General features: G+C 40.7%; 1 pseudogene; it reads right to left on the bottom strand.

Annotated features, from left to right (window-relative positions):
* Positions 1 to 12,063: 12,063 nt before the first annotated feature.
* On the bottom strand, positions 12,064 to 15,810 carry LOC110288137 (annotated as a pseudogene).
* Positions 15,811 to 19,165: the final 3,355 nt, after the last annotated feature.

Here is a 19,165-nt window from a genome sequence, read left to right as displayed (position 1 = left end):
ATAAAAAAAAAAAGAAAACATCTCAATAAATCACTCAAAGTGATTTTTGAGCAAATATATGACCAGTGTTCCGCTAAATTGACAACACATTGTAATATGTTTGTCTGTCAGTAATTTATCATTTACTAACACATCTGTATTGCACAATGTATCCAAAGATCAGATTGTATATTAAAAAATTGCTTCCTCCATTGTAAAAAAAAAAAAGAACTCAGTTTTCAACCTTTTTGTTGGGAAAAAACTTTGGGTGTGCTGGGCTATCCAGGACTCGTTGTGGTGGGCATACTGGGTTCTGATGATGCCCAGTGTCCTTGGTTTCTGTTAGTAAGATTTTTACGTTTGCCTTTCACAATCTGGAAATCTCTGGTGTTACTGATCAAGCTATCTCTGGTTGGAGCTTGATCCTCCTGTGATTCTGTTAGCCTCTGCCAGCACTCCTGGGAATCCAACTCTCACCTGAGTTCCAGTGGTCAGAGCACTCTCTGCAGGCAAGCTCTCCTCTTGCAGGGCAGGTGTCCAGCAGTCTGGAGCTCTGATCCTCCTCCTGAGTTCTGGGGACAGAACCCTCTCTGTAGGCCTATTGTCCTCTGGTAAGGAATGTGCTCAGAGGTCTGTGTCTCAGCTCTGTCTCCTGGCTGAGGATGAAGGCCTGAGGCGATCCTGACCAAGAAGCTCTGTTGCTTCTATCACCCACGTTCTCTCAGGTGATCAGGAGGTCCTAGGTGTGCTAGGGGTCCTGTGGTGTGCAGAGTCCTCTGGTGCCCTAGATGCCCTTGGCCTGGTTCACACCAAAGATGGTGGGGCTGGCCCCAACCTGAATGGATCCCAGCCTCTGGTCTGGCGGGATTGCTTTGCTCCTGTTCCTGCCTGCAGATGACCCTCACTGATTCTTTGGAGCTGATGTTGCATTCCACTCACCCATGTTCCTGAGGTGATCCCGAGCTCCTGCAGCATGGAGAGCACTCTGGAGCCTTTATCAGCCTCTGTTGGGCTCAGAATTCTCATACTAGCAATTTAAAAGTACACCAGAAAGTTCCATGGAAAAGGGAGAAGCAAGCATACACAAGGGGAGTAGTTGGTAGGAGATTATCAAACTTATTATGAAATCAATAAGTTAGAAACAAAGAAAAGAATACAAAGAATCAAGGAAACCAAGACCTGCTTCTTTGAAAAATTCAACAAGATAAACAAATCCTTAGCCTAACCACCTAAGAGGCAAAGAGACAGTATCCACATTAACAAAATCAGAAATGAGAAGGGAGACATAACAACATACACTGAAGAAATTCAAAGAATCCTTCAGCCTGACCTACAAAGCCTGTTCTCCATAAAATTGAAAAATCTAACTGAAATGGATGACTTTCTAGATAGATACCACTTATCAACGTTAAATCAAGATCAGGTAAAGTATTTAAATAACCCTATAAGCCCTAGGAAATAGAAGCAGTTATTAAAGTCTCCCATCCAAAACAAAACAATGCTCTAAAGAATTTTTCAAAGAAGCAGGTAAATCTGTGCCATACCTCTCCATACCAAAATCCTGCCAGGGGACAGGTGGTCTCCCAGGAGTGCTGACACACCTGTGAACACAGGTAAGACCACCAGTTTTGCTCAAATTCCTGGGCCAAGAAGGACCTACCCAGAGCCATCAGGACACAGGAAACAAAGTACAGTGGAGGACAGGATCCTTCTAGTTTCGGTCTGCACCCAGAAGCTGAACCTGTACCACAGTTTTCCATACCCAAATTCCTCCCTGAGAGAACTGGTCTCACAGGAGTACTGACACACAGACTTGCAGGAGGGACAAGCAACAGTCAAAGACAGCAAAAACAGCTAACTCCAGAGATAACCAGATGGCTAATGGCAAGTGCAACACCTTAAAACAGAAAACAAAGCTAGTTGGCAACATCAGAACCCAGTTATCCTGCCACAGCAAGATCTAGATACCAAAACACGCCAAAAGAGCAAGATTAGGATTTATATAGGATTTAGACTATGCTCTACTGTGCTTCACCAAGATCAACTCTTTTATGTGGATTCTGGAGACCAAACTCAGTACCTCACACTGCATAGCAAGCTCTTGACCAGTTGAGTTGTACTCCCAGCCTTGGGCCCTTTTTGATACAGCAGTCACTCTAGCTGAGTACTTTAATGTTTGAAACTGGGACCTTTTCTTCCTCCCTAAAAATAGGGTCCCAAAAGACTTAGAGAAATAACAACATTCTTATCTCTCTCTTAGCTCAGATTAAAATGTAAATATTTCCTTGGTTCTATCCCCTACCAAATAAACAGCCCCAAACCAAGCACTGCATTGGTGGCTTCTTTTGTTGATCCCATGTCATGGAGCATCCTCTGTTTGTCTTCAGATTTTAGTATCATCCCATGAAAGGCCACTAGGGGCATATTTGTAAGTAAAATAAGATTGGGTTTACTAGTAATACTGAAGTTGGGAAGAACCCTGTCAGGGAAATCTGGGGCATCTCAGAAAGAAGCTGAGCTGGGGAGGTAAAGGACTTACTAAGATATTTTCCATGAAAGACTGAGGATCTCTCTTTGGATACACAGCATCCACAAAAGAGGCCTAGTGATGCAAGTCCTGTAATTCCAGCACTGGGGAAACAGAGGCAGTGAGATCCTGGGGTTTGCTTGCTAGAAGGTCTAGCCACATTCATAAACTCTTGGTGAAGAGAAAGACTCTGTCTCAGAAATTACGTGGAGATTGAGATAGGAAGACACTTGACATCAACATCTGGCTTCTACATATACACATGCACAGGTGAACAAGAACCTACACACACATGCATGTACACACACAAACACATGTGTAGAAGACAATCTTATAAAAGGAATGAAGAAAGTAACTTGCTATAGGATTTAGGTAGGTCTCAGGAAGCTCTAGGTTGGGTGCAATGGGGAAATGACCCCTCAATGATTAAATAGCCCAATGGAACCCATTTCAAATAAGTGGACTCAAACATAAAGCTAACTCTGCAATTGGGAAAGAAGTAGCTGTCACTGGTTTTAACCAGAGGACAGAAACCATTTTAGATGGCAAAATGATCTTGTGATGACAATCTCAGAATGTGTCTAATGTTGATATTTTGTGAGGTCATTCATTCCAGATAACACATTCTAGCCAAACATGAGGGTCAGGACAGTCTATTTAAGTGGGAATTGCTAGTTCTAGCAGTCAGGCCAGCCCTAAGGTGTCAGCAGCTGCTTTTATATTTAGAATGGGTGTTCCTGTCACTTCAGAACCCACAGGCAGTTGTGTTCTTTCTGTATGTCATATAAGGTTGGGTATCTGTCCTCAATATCACTCTGCTTCAGCCCTTGCTCCTCTGATGATGCATGCTCATGTGGCACCCTTGGGTCTTTGTGACAGTTGTCACCAATCCTCTATGCTCCCTTAGCTGTAATCTACTCCCAGATCACAAAGAATTGTACAGTTCTACTGCATCAACCCTCACTTCTTCCCTGTCTTCTTCCTTTACAAAGGGATTGCTCTGTCTGGGGTTTCAAATTTCTTCTTTGGCTTTGAATGTTTTCACTATTTCCCATCTAATTTCCACAAAGTTAGGTTGGGTTAGGGTTAGAGTTAGGGGTAAGGGTTAGATTTAGGTTTAGGCTTTGGGTTAGTGTTAGAAGAATTTGTGTTGACAAAAGAAATTCATGTCTGCCCTTTACTAAGCATGTGACCCTGAATCAGAGCAAACAGGAACTGGGGATCAGCTATGGAAGATAATGAATGAGATAATAAATGAGGCAGAACCTGGATTGAGAGCCAAGGGTGAACTGAAAAGAACATTGTATCTCTCGTTGTATCTTCTCATGCTGTTCACTGTGGTTGAGGTCATGTCCCAGGGATCATTGGAAAGAGAACCAGGGTTTGAATGTGTATAGGAAAAAAGAAATTAATTTCATCCTCACTGAGCCATATTAGATTATGATTGGGACTGTGGGAGGGGAGACCTGATATGAACTTTCTATGTTCTTTGCCAGAGTCTGTCCACTGTATTTGGAAACCAGGTGTGTCCTTTGCCTGGAACCCTATAGGATGAGCTAGAGGCTGGGCTGACCAGCTGGCAGGCTGAGCCCTAGGGTTCACCTGTCTCCATCTGCCCAGTGCTGCTATTAAAATCATGAGACACTAAGCTCTACTGTGCTCCACCAAGCTCAACTCCTTTATTGATCTGAGGATCAAACGCAGGACCTCACACTGCATAGCAAGCTCTTGACCAGTTGAGTTGTCGTCCTAGCCCTGGGCCCTTTTTGATACAGCAGCCAGTCTAGCTGAATACTTTAATGTTTGAAACTAGGACTTTTCCTTCCACTCTAAAACTATGCTCCCAAGAAACTTGGAGAAATGATAACCCTCTTATTCTCTCTGATAGCTCAGATTTAATGTAAATACTGCCTTGTTTCTCTCCCCTACTAAACACACAGCCTGAAACCAAGTATTGCATTTGTGGTTTAGGTTGTTGCTCCCAAGTCATAGAGTAATCGTTGTTTATCTTCAAATTTTAGTATCACTCCATGGAAGGCCACTAGGAGCATATATGTGAGTTGAATAAGGTTGGGTTTAATAGTACTACTAATGATGGAACCAGTACTACCTGAGGGAAGCCTGGGACCTCTCAGAAAGAACCTGAGCTGGGGAGGTAGCTGACTTGCTAAGGTATTTTCCATGAAAGCCTGAGGACCTCTCTTTGGATCCACAGCATCCACAGAAGAAGCCTAGTAATAGAAGTGCTGTAATCCTAGCACTGGGGAACAGAGATATCCTGAGGTTTGCTTGCCAGTAGGTCTAGCCACATTCATAAGCTCTTGGTGAAGAGAAAGACTTTGTCTCAGAAAACCAGGTGGAGAATGAGACAGGAAGACACTTGACATCAACATCTGGCTTTTATGTATACACACGCACAGTGCACATGTATCTGCATACACTGGCGTGCACACACACACAAGCATATGACAATCTATTTTTGTACTTCATTTTATATGTCTATTCTTTTTTATTAGATATTTACTTTGTTTATATTTCAAATGGTATCCCATTTCCTGGTTTCCCCTCTGAAATCTCCCTATCCTCTCCCCTTCTCGCCTGCTCACCAAACCACACACTCCTGCTCCCGGTCCCTGACATTCTCCTACACTGGGGCAAAGAGCCTTCAGAGTACCAAGGGCCTGTCCTTCCATTGGTGACTGACAAGACCATCCTCTGCTACATATGGGCTGGAACCATGGGTCCCTCCATGTGTACTCTTTGGTTGGTGGTCTAGATCCTGGGAAATCTGGGGGTACAGGTTGTTTCATATTGTTGTTCCTCCTGTGAGGTTGCAAATCCCTTCAGCTCCTTCAGGCCTTCCTCTAACTCCTCCATTTGGGACACTGTGCTCAGTCCAATGGTTGACTGAGAGCACCTAATTCTGTATCTGTCAGGCACTGTTAGAGCCTCTGTCAGCAAGCACTTGTTGGCATCCACAGTAGTGTCTGGTTTTGGTGACTGTATTTGGGATGGATGCCGGGAGAGGCAGTCTCTGAATGGCCTTTCCTTCAATCTCTGTTCTACACTTTGTCTCTTAACTCTTCCTATGGGTATTTTGTTCCCCCTTCTAAGAAGGGCCAAAGTATCCACACTTTAGTCTTACTTCTTCTTGAGCTTCATGTGGTCTGTGAATTGTTTCTTGGGTATTTTGAGCTTCTGGGCTAATATCCACTTATCAGTGAGTGCATACTATGTGTGTCCTATTGTGGTTGAATTACCTCACTTAGGATGATATTTTCTAGTTCCAACCATTTTCCTAAGAATTACAAAAATTCATTGTTTTTAATAGCTGAGTAGTACTCCACTGTGTTAATGTGCCATATTTTCTGTATCCATTCATCTGTTGAGGAACATCTGGGTTCTTTCCAGCTTCTGGCTATTATAAAAAAAGACTGTTCTGAATGTAGTGGAACATGTGTCCTTGTTTTATGTTGGAGAATCTTTTGGGTAGATGCCCAGTAGTGGTTTAGCTGGGTCCTCAGGTACTACTATGTCCAGTTTTCTGAGAAACTTCCAGAGTGAGTTCCAGAGTGGTTGTACCAGCTTGCAATCAAACCAGCAATGGGGGAGTGTTGCTCATTCTCTACATCCTCACCAGCATCTGCCAGCACCTGAAATTTTGATCTTTGCTATTCTGAGTGGTGTGAGAATCTCAGGGTTGTTTTGATTTGCATTTCCCTGATGACTAAAGATGTTGAACATTTCTTTAGTTGCTCCTCAGACATTAGGAATTCCTCACTTGAGAATTCTTTGTTTAGCTCTGTACTCCATTTTTAATAGGGTTATTTGGTTCTCTGGCATCTAACTTCTTGAGTTCTGTGTATATATTGAATATTAGCCCTCTATCAGATGTAGGGTTGGTAAAGATCTTTTCCCAGTCTATTGGTTGCTGTTTTGTCTGATTGACAGTGTCATTTGCCTTGCAAAAACTTTGCAAGTGTATGAGGTCTATTTGTCAATATTTGATCTTAAAGCATAAGCTACTGGTATACTGTTCAGGAAATTTTCCCAAGTGACCATGTGCTTGAAGCTCTTCCCCACTTCTTTTCTATTAGTTTCAGTGTATCTAGTTTTTGTGGAAGTCCTGGGTCCACTTGGACTTGAGCCTTGTAGAAGTAGATAAGAATAGATTGATTTGCATTCTTCTACATGTTAACTGCCGGTTGTACCAGCACCATTTGTTGAAAATGCTGTCTTTTCCACTGGATGGTTTACCTCCTTTGTCTAGTCAAGTGACCATAGATGTGTGGATTCATTTCTGGGTCTTAAATTCTATTCCATTCAATTACCTGCATGTCACTGTACGAATACTATGCAGTTTTAATCACAATTGCTCTGTAGTAAACCTTGAGGTCAGAGATGTTCATTCCCATAGAAGTTCAATCAGGTTGTTACAGATGAATTTGAAACTTGCTGTTTCTAACTCTATGAAGAATTGAGTTGGAATTTGAATGGGATTGCAATGAATCTGTAGATTGCTTTTTGCAAGATGGCCATTTTTACTATATTAATCCTGCCAATTCATTAGTATGGGAGATCTTTCCGTCTTCAGAGATCTTTGATTTCTTTCTTCAGAGACTTGAAGTTCTTGTCATACAGGTCTTTCACTTGCTTAGTTAGAGTCACACCAAGGTATTTTATATTTTGTGACTATTGTGAAGGGTGTTGTTTTTCTACTTTCTTTCTCAGTTTGTTTATCCTTCGCTGAAGTTATCAGCTATAGGAGAACTCTTGTGGGGATTTGTGGGGGGGGGGGTCACTTAAGCATACTATCTTATTATCTGTAAATACTGATATATTGACATCTTCCTTTCCAATTTGCATCCCTTTGACCTCCTTTTGTTCTCTAATTTCCCTGGCTAGGAATTTGGAACACTATATTGAATAGGTAGGGAGAGAGAGGGGAGACTTTTCTCCTCTCTGAGTTCAGTGGGATCGCATCAAGTCTCTCTCCATTTATTAAATTTTGGCTACTGGTTTGCTGTATACTATTTTAATATGTTTAGGTATGGGCCTTGAATTCCTGATCTTTCCAAGACTTTTATCATGAGGGGGTGTTGGACTTTGTCAAATGCTTTCTCAGCATCTAATGAAATGATCATGTGTATTTTTTTCCATTGGGTTTGTTTATATAGTAGAATACGTCATAGATTTCCGTATAGTGAACCATCCCTGCAGCCCTGGGATGAAGCATAGTTGATCCTGATTGTTGATAATTTTCATGTGTTCTTGGATTAGGTTTTTGAGAATTTTATTAAGTATTTTTTGCATCGATATTCATAAGGAACATTGGCCTGAATTTCCCTCACTTTGTTGGATCATTGTGTGGTTTAAATATCAAGGTAATTGTGGCTCCATGGAACAAATTGAGTAGTGTTCCTTCAGTTTCTATTTTTTGGAATACTTTAAGGAATATTGATATCAGGTTTTCTTTGAAGGTCTGATAGAACTCTCCACCAAACCCGTCTGGTCTTGGGCTTTTTTTTGTTTGGAGACAATTAATGACTGCTTCTATTTCTTTAGGGCATATGGGACTGTTTAGATAATTTACTTGATCCTGATTTAATTTTGGTACCTGGTATCTGTCTAGAAAATTGTCCATTTGACCAAGATTTGCCAGTTTTGTTGAGTATAGGGTTTTTTTTTTTAAAGTAGGATTTGAGGATTTTTTTTTTTTTGGATTACTTCAGTTTCAGTTGTTACGTCTCCCTTTTGATTTCTAGTTTTGTTAATTAGGGTACTGTCTCTGTACCCTCTAGTTAGTCTGGCTAAGGGTTTATCTATCATGTTGTTTTTCTCAAGGAACCAACTCTAGGTTTGGTTGACTTCTTGAATAGTTCTTTTTGTTTCTACTTGGTTGATTTTAACCCTGACTTTGATATTTCCTGCTGTCTACTCTCTTGGGTGTATTTGCTTCTTTTTGTTCTAGATATTTAGGTGTATTGTCAAGCTGGAAGTGTATGCTCTCTCCAGTTTCTTTTTGATGGCACTCAGAGCTATGAGTTTTCCTATTAGCACTGCTTTCATTGTGTCCCATAAGCTTGGTTATGTTGTGGCTTCATTTTTTTTAAACTCTAAAAACTCTCTAATTTCTTTCTTTGTTTCTTCCATGACCAAGTTATCATTGAGTAGAATGCTGTTCAGCTTCCATGTGTATGTATGCTTTCCATTGTTTTTCTTGGTATTTAAGACCAGCCTTAGTCCATTGTGATCTGATAGGATGGAAGGGATTATTTCAATCTTCTTGTAGCTGTTGAGGCCTGTTATTTGATGCATTATATGGTCAGTTATGGAGAAGGTACTGTGAGGTGCTGAGAAGGAGGTGTATTCTTTACCTTTGGAATAAAATGTTTAACAGATATATGTTAAATCAATTTGGTTTATAACTTCTATTACTTTCACTGTATAGTATCTGTTTCCAAGATCTGTCCATTGATGAGAGTAGGGTGTTAAAGTTTCCCACTCTTATTGTGTGAGTTGCAATGTGTACTTTGAGCTTTAGTAAAGTTTCTTTTATGAATGTGGGTGGCCTTGCATTAGGAGCATAGATGTTCAGAATTGAGACATTTCTTGGCAGATTTTTTTTCTTTGATGAATATGAAGTGTCCTCCTTTATATTTTTTGATAACCTTTAGGATGAAAGTCAATTTTATTTGATATTAGAATGGCTAATCCAGCTTTTTCTTTTTGGGACCATTTGCTTGGAGAATTGTTTTCCAGCCTTTTACTCTGAGGTAGTGTCTGTGTTTGTCACTGATGTGGGTTTTCTCTATGCAGCAAAATGTTGGGTCCTTTATAAGTATCCAGTCTGTTAGTCCATGTCTCTTTATTGAGGAATTTAGTCCATTGATATTAAGAATTATTAAGTAATAGTGATTGTTGCTTCCTGTTTTGTTGTTGTTAGAGGTAGAATTATGTTAAGATGGCTATCTTCTTTCTGGTTTGTTAAAAGATTACTTTCTTGACTTTTCTAGGGTTTAGTTTACTTTTTTGTTTTAGTTTTCCATTTATTTATCCTTTGAAGAGCTGGATTTGTTGAAAGATATTGTGTAAATTTATTTTTATCATGGAATATCTTGGTCTCTCTATCTGTGGTAATTGAGAGTTTTGCTGGGCATAGTATCCTGGGTTGGCATTTGTGTTCTCTTAGGGTCTGTATGATGCCTTCCCAGGATTATCTGGCTTTTATACTATCTGGTGAGAAGTCTGGTGTAATTCTGATACTCTGGTGTAATTCTGATAGGTCTGCCTTTACGTGGTACTTGATCTTTTTCCCTTACTGTTCTAATATTCTTTCTTTGTTTTGTGCATTTGGTGTTTTTATTATTATGTTACAGGAGAAATTTCTTCTCTGGCCTAATCTATTTGGTGTTCTGTCTGCTTCCTTTGTATTCATGGGCATCTTTTTATTGTTTTGGTTCAGGGAACTCTTCTTTTATAATTTTCTTGAAAATATTTTCTGGCCCTTTAAGTTGGTAATTTTTGCTCTCCTCTATTCTTATTATACTTAGTTTTGGTCTTTTCATTGTGTCTTGGATTTCCTGGATGTTTTGAGTTAGGATCTTTTGCATTTTGCATTTTCTTTTTTTTTTTTTTGGTTTTTCGAGACAGGGTTTCTCTGTGTAGCCCTGGCTGTCCTGGCACTCACTTTGTAGACCAGGCTGGCCTCGAACTCAGAAATCCGCCTGCCTCTGCCTCCCGAGTGCTGGGATTAAAGGCGTGCGCCACCACGCCCAGCTGCATTTTGCATTTTCATTGACTATAGTGTCGTTTTCTATGGTATCTCTGTACCTGAGATTCTCTCTTCTCACCTCCCAGCCCAGGAGTAAAAGCACTCCTGAGAGAACAGCTCTTTGCTGTCTGGGCCTGTGCACAACTGGCACTCTTTATAAAAGGAATGAAGCAAGGAACTCCTGTAGGATTCAGGGATATCTCAGGAAGCTCTAAGTTGGGTGCATTTTGAGAATTACACCTCAGTGATTAAATAGCCCATTATATCCTATTTATAATAAGTGGACATAAACATAGAGCTAACTCTGCAATTTGTAAAGAAGTGCCTGTCACTGATTTTAGCCAGAAGACAGATACCATTTTAGATGGCAAAATGAACCTGTGTTTGCAATCTCAAGACGATGGTGCCTAATGTTGATATTTTGTGAGTTTATTTATTCCTGATAAGACATTCGGGTCATCCCTGAGCATCAAACCAGCTTTTGGAAGTGGAAACTCCTAGATCTAGCTGTCAGGCCAGTCCTAAGGTGTCAGCAGCTGCTTTGATCTTTAAAATGGTTGGTCCTGTCACTTCTGCAGGTACAGATATTTGTCTTCTTGGTGGATGTCATGTAAGGGTGGGGATCTTTCATCAAATAATCACTCTGCTTCAGCCCTTGTTCCTCTGAGGGTGCATGCTAATGTGGCATCCTTGGGTCTTTGTAACAGTTGTCCCCAACCCTCTATGCTCCCTTAGCTGTAATTTACTCCCAGTTCACAAAGCATTGTAATGTTCTACTGTATCAACCCTCACATCGTCCCTGTCTTCTTCCTTTACAATAGGATTGCTCTGTGTGAGGTTTCAAATTCCTTCCTTGATTTTAATGTTTTCACTATTTCACATCTCATTTCTACAAAGAGTTGGGTGTTGAAAGGGAGAGGATTTAGGGTGACCTCAAGCTGCCATGTTGACCTGTGTATAACCAAATATTTTCTGTATCTTTCTCTGGGTTGTTGTCTTTTGAGGTATGGTAGCATTGTCAAGCCTTTTGTGTCTTCAACAGAGTCCTGTATTGGAACTGTTACTTAACTATATAAGGATTCCCAATGATAGCTTAGGTTGTGAACATCTTTTTTTGTCTCTTAAATTTTTGCCAAGACTAAAAATGAAATCTGGGCATGGTAGTCTATGGATGTAGTTGAAGCCACTTAGGAGGCTTTAGTCAGAGAATGACTTGGACCCAACCATCAGGTCAGTTGCGGGGAGGGAGGTATTTCATCATAAAAGCTTAGGTTTCTCAATAGTGTTTTGCCATCTTTTAGCAAACTACAGCAAGAACTCCTTTCATGTGTCCTTAGTTGAACCAATTTAATCTCTTGATCAAGGGGCCAGAGTATGCTATGGGAAGCTAGACACCTTTTTCTCTGTATCCAATGGGACTGTAATTACCAAACCTCTCCCACTGTAGCACACACACTCGCCATATCATGAAACATACTGAGCAGGCATAGCCTTAGAAATCTGTGTCTCTCCTAAGCTCTGTTGGAAAAGAGACTATGGATGGAAGAATCATGCAGGAAGTGTCATGCTTCCATGATGCTCAGACAGCACTAAAGCAGGAGAGCTAAAAAGCAGGCAGTACTCATCAGGGCTTGGGATTGTTGCAGGGGAGGCAAAATCATGAAACTCAGGATGCATTCTGGGCCAGAAGGAAGGATCAGAACTCAGGAGGTCCCCATATTCACTCATTGTCAGCCCCACATTTTTTCTGGACACAGAGACATATATTTTAATGCAAGTGTAATCATTTATTGATCAGGAAGAAGAAAAATTCAAGGAGAATTGTCATGGGTGTATCAAAGAGAAATTTAAAGAAAGTCTTTGATTCTTGATGAGTTATCCTAGTAACATGCTGGAGAGACCGGGATTGCACTTCTCTGTGAGACAGGATGGAAAGCAGATCACAGAACTTGTCACGGGATGCTGTATGAATAGGAAAGGATGATGCTGGAGTCCTGGTGAGAAGTCTCCACTCAACCCTGTGTAAGCCAGGAAAAAAGAATACAGGAACTCATTAAATACTTCTTAGATTGACTTCTGGACAGAGAGAGATACTATTATATTGGAAAAGGGGGATGAAGAAATGGATCGTCCCTTGCAATCTAACTGGAATTATTTGCCAGAACACAGAGATGAAAGTCAGAACAAATGACCATAATGGAATCTGAGGCTTATTTCTACAACCTTTGTCATAAGAAGCTCTGAAGAAGGTTAGGTAAATTGCGGAATAATGATAAAAGCCTTTGCTACATTTAAAGACTTCACACATTATATGAGTGAAGTCTTGGACTAGATGAGAAGGGAGGGCCAGAGGAGTCTGCTCTCCAGACTGGTTGAGAAGTGGTGATTAGGTACATTCACTCCCAGGTAAGAAGCCAAGGTTGTACAGAGATCAGATTAAGATGTTATTATCTAGTGTGGGATGGAGTGGGACCACAGACACTGAAGAGCAACTATATCATATCGGGCTACTCTGTCTTTTAATGATATTGAACCCATTGCTGTTTCACACAAGCATACATCAACTATGCAAAACTCAAATCCTTCTTTTCTTGCCTAAGTGCTTGAGTCACTTTACTTCAAAGCTCAAAGTAGGACTAGATCACAAATCCAGGCAATTCCAAGCCAATTTTCAAGCTTTCCTCAAAGTTTCCTTATCAAAATATTTTTATTGTAATTTGAGCGCACAGTGATAATACTTTTGGAAGGGCCTCTCCATAACCACCAACCCCCTCTTTGCTCCCGTTGGATATTGCCCACCTGGAGGCTCAGGCCATTCTATGTTCTTGGGCCAGGAGGCAGCAATCTGTAGTGTGAGAACAAGAACATATTCAAGTACCAGGCCCACTATATTTCCCCAAGAGAAAGGATAGGACTTTCCAGCTTTCAAAAATGACTGGTAGAAAACTGAGATTGTTCCTCTAGGATAAAATATTCACGATGAGAAAAATAAATGAAACCTGACTTACTGGTATTGTATAGGTCAATGATATTTTCTCTAACGATTCCATGCTCCTCACATAGTTTTGCAAACTCTTCCTTGATGTCTGAACTCAAATCTGGTTCTCAGCCTGTGAGAAGAGCAATAGTGAGTGTAGCAGCTGTATTGTGTGCATTGACCACAGCCTGAGAGAGGGGACAGGGACTTCCCCATAAAGATGTGGAAATGGTTGGCAACATTGGTGGTGAATAAGGCATTGGTATGGTCTATCCTGGATTTAGCATCCATAGAATATCCTTCTGTCACACTGAGAGATTTCAGAGTGCTTCCATCACTATGCTCGAGGGATGATGGAGGTGACCATCAATCTTAAGGATGCGAGAAAGATGCAGGACCAAGCTGGGAAGACCATATTAAAGCTAGAGGTTTTTTCTTCTTTTCCCACTCCAAGATCAGTGTCTGTGTGAAAATACATTACCATAGAGTGACATCATCTGGAAGGTTTCCCCATTCATTTCTTAATTGAGATGAAACATAATATAATGATCATAGTTTGTCTTAAGTATAGTAAATGTATTGAATCCATCATCTGTGGAGGAAAGGGGACATGGCTTAGAAATTGTTTGTTCTGCAGGAAATGATGGATACCCTTTTCTTGTTCTACCCCAAACACAAATTCATTAAAATCCATATCCTGGAAGAGATTGGCGAAGTGTCTGAGCCTTTCTGTCTTTACCTTTCTGAACTTCAAGAAGTAACTTCTAAGAAAAGGGACTCTGAGAGATCCAGACCACTAGTGAACAGTCAGCCACAGGAGCACCACTCTCTCATCCTCTCCTAGGCTTACCTACCTCCCTCAGCAGCTTCCAGCAACATGTTTCTATCTTTCATAAGTTTGTTGTATCGAATTACCTGCAGCTACACCCTGAGCAATGTGCAACAGTGCTAGCCACCAGGCAGTATCAAATAGGTTTCATATCCCCCTACTTATCCCACTTGCCAACCACAGGGTGTTAGCTATTAGATCTTGCTCATTTGACTAGTAGGTTCAGACTAAAGCAACACACACACACACACACACACACACACACACACACTAAAGGTTTACTAATCATTTTGTAGATAGATATATAGCCATTTTATATACGCACATGTCACAGAATATTACCAGCCTTTTCTGTTTTGTCAGCAACCAAAAATATTTCGGAGCACTCTTCATCTATACTGTAAAACAGAGTGAGCTGGTGAGTAAGGTATTTTGATCTGGATGGCTTCTTGCCCCACTACACTATACATATCTCCAGTTTCTGATTCCATTTAATTTTTGTAAAATTAGCTAAAAGTTTATATTTACATTATTTCCTTTATATCTGATGCTTTAGAAATCACAACTTGCCTATTATTTTAAAACTAGAAAACGACAATCATTTCTCATCCTTAGAACAACTGTAACTACTTCCAAGTTTCACCAGTGCCGGCCTTCAGCCAGCGGTGTAGATTATCAGCCAGATTTCCACCACCTGCCTCAAATGAGCACTCTGTAATGTTGCATGATGTGGCTCTCAGATCCACAGAGGAGAATTATTATTATTATTGTCTTTACTGCAGAAAAACGCAAGTAGGAAGGGGTGGATTTCTTTGGCTAACAACTAGTAATAAAAACTTAATTATAATCACATAATCTTAACTTGTGGTATACTGTCTCATTAATGTGGCTTCAGAAATGTCTCCGATCTTCCCTTATAGAACTCATAGTGAATTAATTCCTGTCACCAACTCTTGTCTCTGACTTTTGAAAAACAACCTGTTATGAGATCTTGGATCAGTGTCACATGAAGCATTCTAGATTTTGATACAGACTCAGTATGTGTGTACACATGTGCATAGTAAGAGGCATCTCTTCACCCAATTCCAAGTATTTGCAGGCAAGAGACCATACCAGGTTTTTCTTTCATGTTTCTCAGCTAGGAGCATCTCACTTACACAGTATGGAGTTTAAAAGCTAAGGAATTCTCCAAGACATGGATGTGCTCCACAAAATGTCTCATGCTGCCATGTTCTTCTATCTTTTCTCTTTTGTCAGAGGCCAGGATAATAGTATAGCATTCCCCATTAATCTGTAGTAGACAAGCAAATTGTTAAGGGAGAAGTAGCAGGGATACCACATGCATGTTTCCACTTGAATTCCAGCCAATGGGTTAGGGCCTGAGCATACACAGGGGTAGATCTCATGCCAGTTGTCACAATACTTAGCATATTGTACCTACCTCTCCGTGAGAACACAGGTCCCCAAACATTGTTAGATCTGAGTAGCTGGTCTTACTTCAAGGTCTGGAGCCATTCATTTGTCTAATAGATTGTGGCACTATACCCATTCCCTCAAAGGACCCACTTGGATTCAAGAGTCCCCCAAAACACATTCTGATCATACATACAGTTCACTGATCATAACTTTTCTACATTAAAGTTCCTTCCCTTAGAACTACCTTCTTCTGCATGGACACAGACTAGGGTTAGTCCCAAACACAGCAGCAGCAGCAGCAGCTTCATTTTGGTCTGGAATAGAATTATCTTTGTCAGGACCATGTCTTTCTGGTGATGTTGCCTACACTCTACTCCCCAGCTCCTTTGCTTTTCCTTATAAACTCTCTGGGTTCAGTGAGTTTTTTTTTCTTCCTGTATGGGTCTACTCTACCTCTGTCAGGCATTGTGGAATGTTTTCTCATTTATTGATCAGAGGCCAAGGATTATTCCTGCCCTTTTCAAACTTGGCAATTTCATCACCTATGGATCAATTTAGTAGTCTTACATTTCTCAAAACATATTCCCAAGGAAACAGTGGGTGTTCAAGGGAACTGCGATCTGGAACTAGATGCACCTTTGGATCTGGCTTAGAATCAGAAAGACAGTTTTGGAGGGGATGGGGAATGAACTGGAAGGTCAAGTATGCATAGAATATTTGCTTTAAGGTGAATATGGAAGAAGTTGAGTTACTCAATTTTTGCAAAAGATTCATTTATATTTCATGTGTATGAGCACTGGTTTTGCATGTGTACCTGAGTACCATGCACAGGCCTGGTGCAGTGGAGGTCAGAAGAAGGAATCAGATTCTTTGAAACTTGTTTTTTCTGAGGTTCAATTACCGCACTAACCTGGCATCCTAAAACTGACTCTATCTTCAGTAACAGGAAACCATACACTTTCTTTTGATCCCTGTTGCCTCCTGTACACAAGTGGTGCATATAAACTCATTCAGGCACATACACATAAAAATAGTAAATGTTAACTTAAAAAACATTTATCAATAAAAGTCTTCCAAGGCTAAGCTGATAGCTGCCTGAAAGGCTTCAACCTTTGTACAGATAGCACTGACCTCAGAATCCAAAGTGGTGTCAGTAGCCAGGTTGCATCAACTATTTACCTTTGAGAACACTAGACTTCAACTGACAAGACACAATCTCATCATTAATGAAAAATACAAGTATTGTTCAAAGTCATATTTGCTGATGGAGGTCCAAGTAGAAATCATGCCAAAAATCATATTTCCAAAGACATACACTTACAATAGGAACATATTTTGTATCAGTAGACATTTCATTTAACCTGGAACTAGAAACATAAACTAGTGTTTGATGTGGGGATATAAAGAGTTCAAGAAGGAGGCAAGTAATCGATACGCTTCATTTCAACTTTACATCAGCTTTATATGGTATGTACTATTTTATTCTTCTTACCATAGTATTAGTTAAGACTCAGAAAGATTAAGTAACTGTAAGGTCATATAGTCAGTCAATGTGAAAACTTAGATTTAAACACAAGACTCTAACTCAGGAGCCTTTGTTCTTATTGACGCCACTATACAGGTCTGGATGTTTTTACCATGAAAGGGGGATGGTTAAATAGGAGAAAGAAGAATAAACATTGCTGTAGAGCTTCAGACATTTTGGACTGGCCGATACTAGCAAAGAAACTGCACCTGGGTTTCTTTAAAATATGGAGGAGTTGGTGTGGTCCAAGACTGAATGAGGCATGACAACTGTCTCTCTCTTGGTCTACAAGTGTTTGGTGGATGCTCTACTAAGGGAATATCACGATCTTCCCTCCTCTTACTTCTCCTCCTCCTTTTCCTTACCTTTTCCTCCTCCTCCTTCTCTTCTTCCCCTCATTCTTTTTTGTTGTTGTTGATTATGGTATCTGCACAAATGTTCACATGCTTATGCCTTTGCTAGTATATGCAGAAGTCAGAACAGGAAACCAATAAATCCCTCTATCTCTTTTTACTTCATCCCCTTGAGACAGGGTCTCTCCCTGAATCTGGGAATTAGTGTGTTTCAGATAGGCTGCCTGGCCACTAGGTCCCAGCAATCCTCCAGTCTCTGCCATCTACCTAGTGCTGGGGTTAAAAGCAGCCATGACCAGCTTTTTAATGTGAGCTGAGGTGGGCTTGAGCTTGCACTGAGGTTTGAATGGTCTTAGATCTGTGGTAATCCTCCTGCTCCACCCTCCTGAACTCTGAGATTATGGGTTGTAGCACCTCATCTGGCTTTGGACTATTGCTTTTGGAGTAATGAACTAGAAGTTGCTTCTACAGCAGAAAGCAACAATGAGTTCCCCCCACTCCCGACTTCAGCTCAGGCACCTTCCCTGTCACTAAGCATGTTAACACTCTTGACTGAAAACCTGAAGTAGTCAAGAAATGACTAGACAAAATGTGTGGGTAAGGAGTTTAAGGACTTTACGTGTAACCAACATGCATCCCAGTTGTAACTAGCTAGCATTTCTGAAACTGACTAATAGGAAAATAATTTAATCACTTTGACCTGTGTCTCACCCTCAACTAATTGAACAAATAGCTCATTCAGGAAGCCTATGGACAGATTCAAGCCACTTATATGATGCCAGGGTATATTTGGGGCCAAGAAGAACATCTATGAAAGCAGGCTTATTTGATTCCTGTCCCAGAGAGGTAATATTCTGTAGTCTCTCTAGCAGCCAGAGTGAGAGTTCATACTGCTGACCCTGGCTCAACATCAGTTCTGAATTACCTGCTGTGTCAGTGTCAGAGTGTGACCCCCACCCCCACCCCCCAGCCTTGAGCTGGCTGAACAAGTCTCTAACACTGGAGCTACATGTCTTGCTTTGCTACAATTATAGCTTCCTGCCAGAGAACTGAGACCCGCCCACCAGCTGAGCTGCTGAAGAGCCTACTTTGCAACTCAATCTAACTGAAACAAGCAACAGAACCCAGCCTAAACAAAGGGATAGGTGCTTGGGTTTTCACATATATATTCAGTGCCCTACATTAAAGATTGATCCTTGATCAGAGAACTTTGTCTTGGCTTGTGATTTCTCTTGCTGAACTTCCAATCCACCACAAGTTTTCCTTTCAGGCACCCAGTAACCTGTGGCTGCTGTCAGTACAGTTGGCACCTGAACAAGGGGACCTAAATACGGAACGACTGATTGAGGGACACAGTCTTGCTGGGGTTGCACAGAAAATGGAAGATGGTATTCTGCATGGTAAGCAACATACAGCACTAATGTTAGCGCTATAAGTTTTATCTTTTGAAGGCTGTTGACTGCAAGGTTGCAAAAAGGATACAGGCTAGACTGAGTAAGAGTTGTCACAACACTGATATCAGTTAGGGGTTGACAGTGGAAAATGTGACTGGAAATGTTGAAACAGACATTTGTCCATAGTCAAAAACTACATCAGGGAAGAGGAGTAGGGCTTAAAATAATAAAATAAAATAAAATAAAATAAAATAAAACCTTATAAAACAAATAAAATAAAATAAATACAAAATACACACAAGAGGGAGATGTAAGATATACAAATGACATGAGAGAGAGAGAGAGAGAGAGAGAGAGAGAGAGAGAGAGAGAGAGAGAGAGAGAGAGAGAA

Source organism: Mus caroli, unplaced genomic scaffold, assembly GCF_900094665.2.
Source record: "Mus caroli unplaced genomic scaffold, CAROLI_EIJ_v1.1 scaffold_18652_1, whole genome shotgun sequence".
Taxonomy (NCBI): Eukaryota; Metazoa; Chordata; class Mammalia; order Rodentia; family Muridae; genus Mus; species Mus caroli.
This window is presented reverse-complemented; position numbering and strand designations above follow the sequence as displayed.